The following is an 8,358-nucleotide window of genomic DNA, read 5'->3' on the forward strand; positions in this document are numbered from 1 at the left end:
CTTGCCTGATGCCAAACAGGGGCTTCATATCCTACAAAGCCACTTGCTGGTTGGAGGTTGAAGGAATCACATCCCTGTCTGGAGAGGTAAAGAAAAATCTTTGCTTTTAACCTACATTTGCACAATAATTCTGTAAGAATTTAGCTTAATTTTCTCAGTCTTATCGTAATCTTGAATCCCTAAGACATCCAGAAACTAAAGCCCAGACGGTACACAGCATGGCCACCAGTATCTAATATCTACTCCCCAACTTACAACTTGCTCACTCATATATTCAATCCTAAATTTCCCCAAAAGAGGTAAAATGAATTGGGAGAAAAGAAGTATGAGACAGATCATTTGTGGTGCTGAAGTGAATATGCCTAGGCCAAGGGTTTAGAGCCTCACATCTGGTCATCAAACTCACACATAACCTTCCATAGTCAAGCACATAAGTGTCAGTCAGCTTTTTGTCAGTGAAATATGTCCTCACTGTTTTTCAGACTAAGTTTATCATCTGTCTCAAACCAACCCTTTAATCTTCACAAGAATTCATATTCTCTTCCTCTCTCCACAGGCAATGTTTTGAATTCAAGAGGTTTGTCCAACTTTACACACCAGGGACTAAACTTACACTCTATGACAAGTAACTATGGTTTTAATTCCCATACATGTAGCCGCACACTTTTATATATTCTAGGGCAGTAACCCACAAAGTGAAAGCATTAACTCTCAAGGCATATTCCTCCCTTTATCTCTTTTCCTTCTTTCTTCCCTTCAACCTGCCAGTGTACCTTCCTGGATGTGTTCCACTTGGCTCTTAAATAGCAACCAAAACTTTTTTTAAGTAAAAAAATTAGTAGAGATTAGAAGAAAATGAAGCTAAAGGCATTCTTTTTGTTTCTTTTCTTGCTCTGACTCATTTAATGCCTGTTCCCTGGGGGTATCCAGATGCCCTTCAGCTAATGGCTTTCCCAGGACTTGGGGATTTTATTACAAATCGGGAATTCCTCCTAAACCTCCACTTGCTCCCAGTCTCAGTAATCTCCCTTTATACACGCACACACTCACAGACATAAAAACACAATATCAAAAGAAATCTGCTTTCATTTTAAACTTTAGAATCTGGTTCATTTTTTTCTTAGTTCATAAGTTGGGCCCATAGGCATTATAGGGGTAAAAATTGTTTCATTGAAATAGCTAAATGGCTAGTTTCCAGCTCTTTGTTCCTGGAGATGGGTTCCAGCTGTGTGCACTGGATCCCTCTGGTTCTGATTATATATATAGCAATCAAATAACTGGGTGGGGAAACTAGTTCCAAAGATCCTTAATCCTGGCAGACGTAAGGAAACCAAGGACACTGCCCTTGGCAAACAAGGAAATTCACCTTTTCTTGCAAATGACTTGATCAAATATTTACCCACTGGAGTGGATTAAAGATTTGTTCCGGGAGGCCATTTTTGATGTTCCTAAGCCCTTTGTCCCAAAGCTGCCCTTTTTGTGATGTCCATGGTTCTTATTCCTACCCGTGACAGGACTAAGTTTTCATTGTTCACATACATGATCTGGATCCAAATACATTGCATCTGATCTATGGGCCAACTCCAACAACTGCCTGGAAAGAACCCCACAGAGTAAATGTGGTCTCCCAGCAGAATGCTGTTCCCCTGCCCTATGTACCCACATAATTTGGTTTCATGAAAGGATACCATGCCAATAAGTAGGTTATTCATAGGTTTCACAGAACCAGGAAAGCACTTGTAAAGAAGGTCATGTAAGAGCTGTTAGTACCCATTGCCCTTGACCTCAACCTCCCAGATGCTAACCCTCAGAATTATCCTTGCAATATTTCCTGGGGTTCTCCTTATTTCATCCTCATCTGCTCACGAGAGACTAATCAGGAACCCCCAATTTTCTATTCCTTGTAGCACAGCTTCAAAACTGATTATCTCCACTGACAATCACCACTCTTTTAATGGTTAATTGATCTCATTGTCTCTCCATTTGATAGAAACCCCTAAGAGAGGAAAAATGTCTTTTTCACCTCTACAGTCTTAGTTTCTAAAACAGTGGCTGACACCTAGGCCCCAAGGGCTTTTTATCATCTCCATGGAGTAAAAATGCATTCTCTGATCTCACTTTGGCGACCCCAACCATGCAAACTCTCCTGGCTTCTCTCAGGGCTCACCAGCACAACTGGGTTTGGTAGTGGTTACCAAACAAGGCAGGTAGAGTAGAAAGGCTTCCAAGAGTCCCAGGAAGCTCTGCTTCTAGCTTATTGATAAATCCTAAAAACCCACAGATATGCCTTCACTTTGGAGGTACTGGTCCCTGTCCCAAAGCATTCACCCTTAGGAGAGATTAACTCTTTAAACAGCTGTCAGTGGGTTACACATGCTTGGGCATGTGCTCTAGAGCCTATCTTAGGAACAGTTTTGGTAACCAGAAGGGCCCGTGGACTTAAGGAAGAAGAAAAGTGGATGAGGCAGGTTAATAATAATAATAAAAGAAACTAGAGAAATTTCCTGGAAAGTAGAATAAGGGAAATGGAGACAAAATATTTAAACAAAGGGCTAAGCCATCAGCAGCCAGCTAATAAATTATAAGACTCTGTCTTCCCTAACCAAGGACACTTAGGATCAGGTGTCCTTGGTTAGGGAAGAACACCTAACCAACCAGCGAGTGAGTAGCTAAAATCACCCTAGTCAGGGAGACAGATAACAGAGACCCAGTGTTGCCATTAGTGCCAAACCCAAGAACGAATGAAGTTAGGGGACTAAATAACAAAAAAACCAATTAGAGCCAGACAAATCCAAGATAGAGCTAAAATATATGAAAAATATATTCATTTAATTTAAAATGTTCTGACACCTTGAACTTGAAAGCTATTTTCCTTTTTCTAAAATGTTTTTCTATGTCTCCTTTTCAAAGTTGATGCCTTTTAGGAGCAAAGAGAGGTAAGAGGATATGGGGTCCATCGAGTGGGGCCTCTGCTGATGCCTAGCAGCGTGCCCAAACCCTCACTGTCCTCTTGTGGGCAGACAAGCTGTTTGAGAGTGGAACCTACTTTAAATTAATCACATATCACTTTTTCAAGAGACATTGAGTAGTGAGTTCTACAAGGTTATCAACTAGTCACTTGTTAGGGAAGATGGCTGCCAGGCCCATTCCAACACCCTGATTGCATCAGCAGTCCCAGGACACTGAGCAGCAGCCACCTCCCACAGCCTTTGGGGACAAGATGACTTGATTAACACAACCCTTCCATGATGAATGGCCTAACAACAGACTCCACTCCAATGTCACATTCACACACAAACAGTCCCCTGGCCTGAAACACTAGTTCCAGCCCAGCTCCCACAAACAGATCATCCTCTGGGTTTAGTTTGGTAGTGTTGGCAGGGAGCAGCCTCCAGCCTCTGAACATTGCCACATCCCTTCTCTGCCTCTAGGATTTCACTGAATAACCTTGGGGAAATCCACAGCCTGCCTACACAGTTGACAGTGCCGTCAGGTGAATGGTGAATGGTTGCTTTCATTCTAATTGTTTTATTTTCAGCTTGGCTGAGAATAGCGATGAGGTTATGAGGAAACAGAAAATGAGGTGTTTTGAGAAGAAAGTTTTACAATTTTATTAAAGTGTTTATCCATTTGCATTTCAAAATATAACAAGAAATTATTGATTATGATTAATAAACACTATATCTTTGCCAGTGATTGTAATAGATGTGAAACAATTGCCAGTAAAAAAATACACTCATATATTTAAAAATGTTCTGACAGGTTGAATTTGAAAGTTATTCTCCTTTTACTAAAATGTTTTTCTATGTCTCTTCTTGAAGCCAATAATTTCCCTGCATGGACAGGGGAAGGTTGCATTCTCCTTCTAAGGACTCTAGTGATGGTGCACTTTCCCCCTTTATGCAGAGTACATATGTTTAATTCTGTCCTTAAGGCTAATAGTAAAATTGTGTGATGGAGGGAAGAGTTTAATCTCCACATTTCTTTATAACTCTTACATAGTTTTGGTCTATAGGCATGAAACTTACTTAAGAAGAGAAGTAATGGTTAAAAGAGCATGAAGCTCACATGAAAAGAAGGATCATGCGTCTACTTCCAGGAAGGGGAGACAATTCCGATAGAGGGAGAATGGGACACAGGCCTCCTGACATGGCTCTATTTCCAAAAAGACAAATAGTAATCACTCACTTTTCAACAAACTCTGGGCTTTATGCTCATTCTCTCTTTCACAAACATTTCAAGGTGATCTTCTGAGAATAACTATTTACAGAGATTGTGTTTTGCTCAAATACAGAATAATGGAAACTCCTAAAGAGAGGTTTCTCTAGCCTGCTTTGGCCCACTTTCTTAGCCATCTACTTTAATTTGTGGAACACACTGGTAAATGCTTCCAAAAATAGCTTGACCAGCCTCTTACCTCTGCCTGCTTATAACCTGGCATCTGACACTGGTAAATGCTTCCAACAATACCTTGACCAGCCTCTTACCTCTGCCTGCTTATAACCCGACATCTGCACTTTCAACTAAAGCCAGAACCCTTCCTCTTTTCCTGAAATGGCTTTTCCTATCCTCTTTGCCAAATGATAGTTTTTCTCCTCATTACTGGAATACCTTCTTTTTCTATGAGTCCTGTTGAAATACCTGGCCACTCCATGCAGTCATAGAATAAGAGAGAGAGAGACCTCATAGGCCATTGTGTTAAAGCCTCATTTTACAGATGAGGTACCAGAGGGACAGAGAAAGACAACATGTGCGGCCCAAGGAACATCTAAGGTTCCTAGAGTAAAAGCTTTCCAATGCACAACACAGCTTTCAGGTTCTAACTAGTAATTTCTAGAAAATCAAAGCTATTGTTAAAGGTGCCTGTGAACATTACTGTTTAAGGGAAACCTACTTTGAGTATTTCCCTGAATTAAAAAAATATTTTACTTTATTTAAAAAATTACTTGAAATGAAGTGTAACACAATTAACATACTAGTTAGTAGCTGTGCAGTTAAGTAGCTCTGAATACCTGAGGCTGCTTCTGGGAAGTTGGCAACTTGCTGTTCAGATAATTGTATCACTTGCGTTTCTAGTGATTACATTTATGACTTGACTTAAGATTGTTAATGACACATAGGGAGGGTCCTGGCTAATTGAAGATTTCCCTAGTCCCCACAATGGTGCTGAGACTGCTTTTACTGTCTTTTAGACACAAAGATGTCATGTCATGCCCATGTGCTGTTGTCTGTGGGTGTGCTGTGTCCGAGTAAGAAGGCTGAGGATCCCAATGTTGCAGTAAGAAAGCTTAAAGAGGAGGCTGTTGACAGTGTCTCCAAGAATTTCAGACCCTGGCTATGAGTGGTTTAAGGTTGAGGAGACATAGGAGAGCAAACAGAAAATGAAAGCATCAAATGGCATTTGCACTTGCAAGAACTGAACAAGTTCTGCTTCATAAATCTTGCGCTCAACCTGAGTAGCAAGCAAAAAATCCCTGGTTTGAGCAAGTGTGGGCCTCCCTGGACCGCCCATGTGGTGGTCCCTTGGAATTCTACCTTCTAGGCTATAGGCATTCACGCTGCCATCTCTGTCCAGCTGCGGAAAGTAAACATGGGGTGGAACGCAGCACCACTAAATTTACAAAAACTGCATTTTTGTCTCCTTCCCATTCCTCAGCTCCCAGCCTGGTCCCACAAACTCCTCCTGAATTACCTCCATAAGAAGGGACTACCCCAGCCAAAGCGCCCCTGGTAAAGTTAGGACACGAAGCAGGAGGAGGAACAGAAATGTGAACCCATCTTGGCCTGGGAACAAAGTTGCAGAAAAGAGCAGGGCTTAGAAAGAGAAGTTTTTGTTTCTCCCCCGCTTCTTCCTCCTTTGTAAGAAAAGGTGGGGCTGGTAGAAAACGCAACGATTTTGTTCTGACTCCTGCTTTAGATCTGAGTGGTGTGTGTGTGTGTGTGTGTGTGTGTGTGTGTGTGTGTGTGTACACTAATGAGATTGGGGTGCAGCATGGAAGGGAGACTCTGAGAGCAAGCTCCTGGGTAGTTGATACTACTCCCAGTTTCTCGGAGGAGACCCCAAGAGTCCAGTTCCCGCCTTAGGAGCTGGCACCACAGCAGCCCCCGCCCCAGGCAGAGTGGGAGAGTCCCTGCAGGGCCTGGAGCGACTTGGAGATCTGCTTTGGAGACACAAAGTCAGCAAAGACGTATCTGGCTTGGACACAGGACTCGGGACAGCAGGAGGTGGGACACCTGCCCTGCCTGCAGAAGCCACAAGGGACACGGGCTGCTGCTGCCAGGAGCAATGGGGCCCCTAGAGTCCAGGAAGCCATTTCATTTCCCATACAAGTCATTGGCTTCCTGTTAGTTCAGTGCACCACTTGTTTGCTAACAGTTTGGAACAGGCCCAGAACAGAACTTTTTGCAATAGCCCCCAAGGGAGGAAAAGCAAATTTAAAAAAAGTTTGGCCTGGGCTGAGATTTGAGAACGGGACAACTTGCACCCAAAGCAAGAATCATACCCTGTGTCTAGGGAGCCCAATGAGAACCTGCTCACACTTAGGATCCCTATGGACCCCTCTATAGGTATTGATCCCAAGCCTACTTCCCAGTACACTTCCTGAATGCAAATCTTTACCAGCATCTCAGTGACTCCTCACCAGGGAACCTGACTTATGACACAAGAATTTAAAAGCACATGTGATATTTTATTGTTTTCTAACATGGACGTAGGTTTTATTGATTTTTAGAGAGAGAAATAGGGAGAGAGAGTGTGTGTCGAGAGAGAGAGAGAGAGAGAGAGAGAGAGAGAGAGAGAGAGAGAGAGAGAGAGAGAGAGAGAGAGAGAGAGAGAGAGAGAGAGAGAGAGAGAGAGAGAGAGAGAGAGAGAGAGAAAGAGAGAGAGACATCGATGTGAGAAACATCCATTGGCTGACTCCTATACCTGTCCCACCTGAGAAGTGGAACCCTCAACCTCAGGATGTGCCCTGACTGGGAATCCAACCCATGACCTTTGGGTGTGTGGGGCGATGCTCCAACCAACAGCTACCCGGTCAGGGCTAGACGGGTTTTTTTGTTTGTTTGTTTTTCAATATGTTTTTATTGATTTTAGAGATCACAGAAGGGAGAGGGACAGAGAGATAGAAACACTATTGGCTGCCTCCTGCATGCCCCATACTGGGGATTAAGCCTGCAGCCCAGGCCTCTGCCCTGAATGGAATCAAACCACAACCTTTTCATTCATGGGTCCATGTTCAACCTCTGAACCACACCAGCTGGACTAGGTGGGTTTTTATTATAGAATGAGAGGCCCAGTGCAAAATAATCGTGCACGGGGGGAGGGGTCCCTCAGTCTGGTCGGCAGCTCTTGCAGTCCAGGACCCCTCAGGGTATGTACAACTGCCAACCCGGAGTATCAGGCCTAAGCCAGCAATCAGACATCCCTCTTGCAGTCCAGGACCCCCCAGGGGATGTAGCAGTGTGCCAAGGGGCAGGTGGCCAGGTAGTAGCCCAAATTGTGCCCAGGTGCTGTGCCACTTGCACTTATTCTGGCCCGCTGCACCTGCTGCTGTGGAGTTGGGAGAGGCTCCCGCTATGGCAGCTGCACTACCCAGCTGTGAGCCCGGCTTCTGGCTAAGCGTCACTCCCCCTGTGAGAGTGCACTGACCCCCAGGGGACAGCTCCTGCATTGAGCGTCTGCCCCCTGTTGGTCAGTGCACATCATAGTGACTGGTCATTCTGGTTGTTCTGCTGTAATGGTCACTTAGGCTTTTATTATATAGATGCATATATGTAAAAATTTGTAAATATTATGAATGTCCAACAATAGAGAATTTATTTGATGTATCGTGCTACATCCCTAACATAAAATACTACAGAGCCTTCAGAATAATATAGGTATTTGTTGACTTGGAATAAATGTTTATGATGCATATTTTTGAATAAGCTTTTTTGTTAGTGTTATACTAGAGGCCTGGTGGACAAAATTTGTGCACTGGGGGGTGGGGGTTCCCTCAGCCCAGCCTGCCCCTCTCACAGTCCGGGAGCCCTCAGTGGATGTCCTACTGACAGCCACAGTCTGGCAGTAGAGGCTTGGAGTAGGCGTCCCGTGTGTGGGTGTGTGTTCGTGTGTGTGTGTGTGTGTGTCTGCTGGGGCCTAAAGGTTAATAAACATGATTCTCATGCAGATATTAAAACTTATATTAAATTCATTAATTAATAAAATATATTAACCAGTGCAAATATATGATCAGTTCAAAGAGCATTTGAAAAGATTATTCTTGAGCAATTTAAGAAATGTTACAAGGTTAGTTATATCTTACAGAGTAATAATTCTCTAAGGTTATCCATAACATAATTATTTTTATGCTACTGCAC

The sequence above is a fragment of the Myotis davidii genome, unplaced genomic scaffold (assembly GCF_000327345.1).
Source record: "Myotis davidii unplaced genomic scaffold, ASM32734v1 scaffold1720, whole genome shotgun sequence".
Lineage (NCBI taxonomy): Eukaryota > Metazoa > Chordata > Mammalia > Chiroptera > Vespertilionidae > Myotis > Myotis davidii.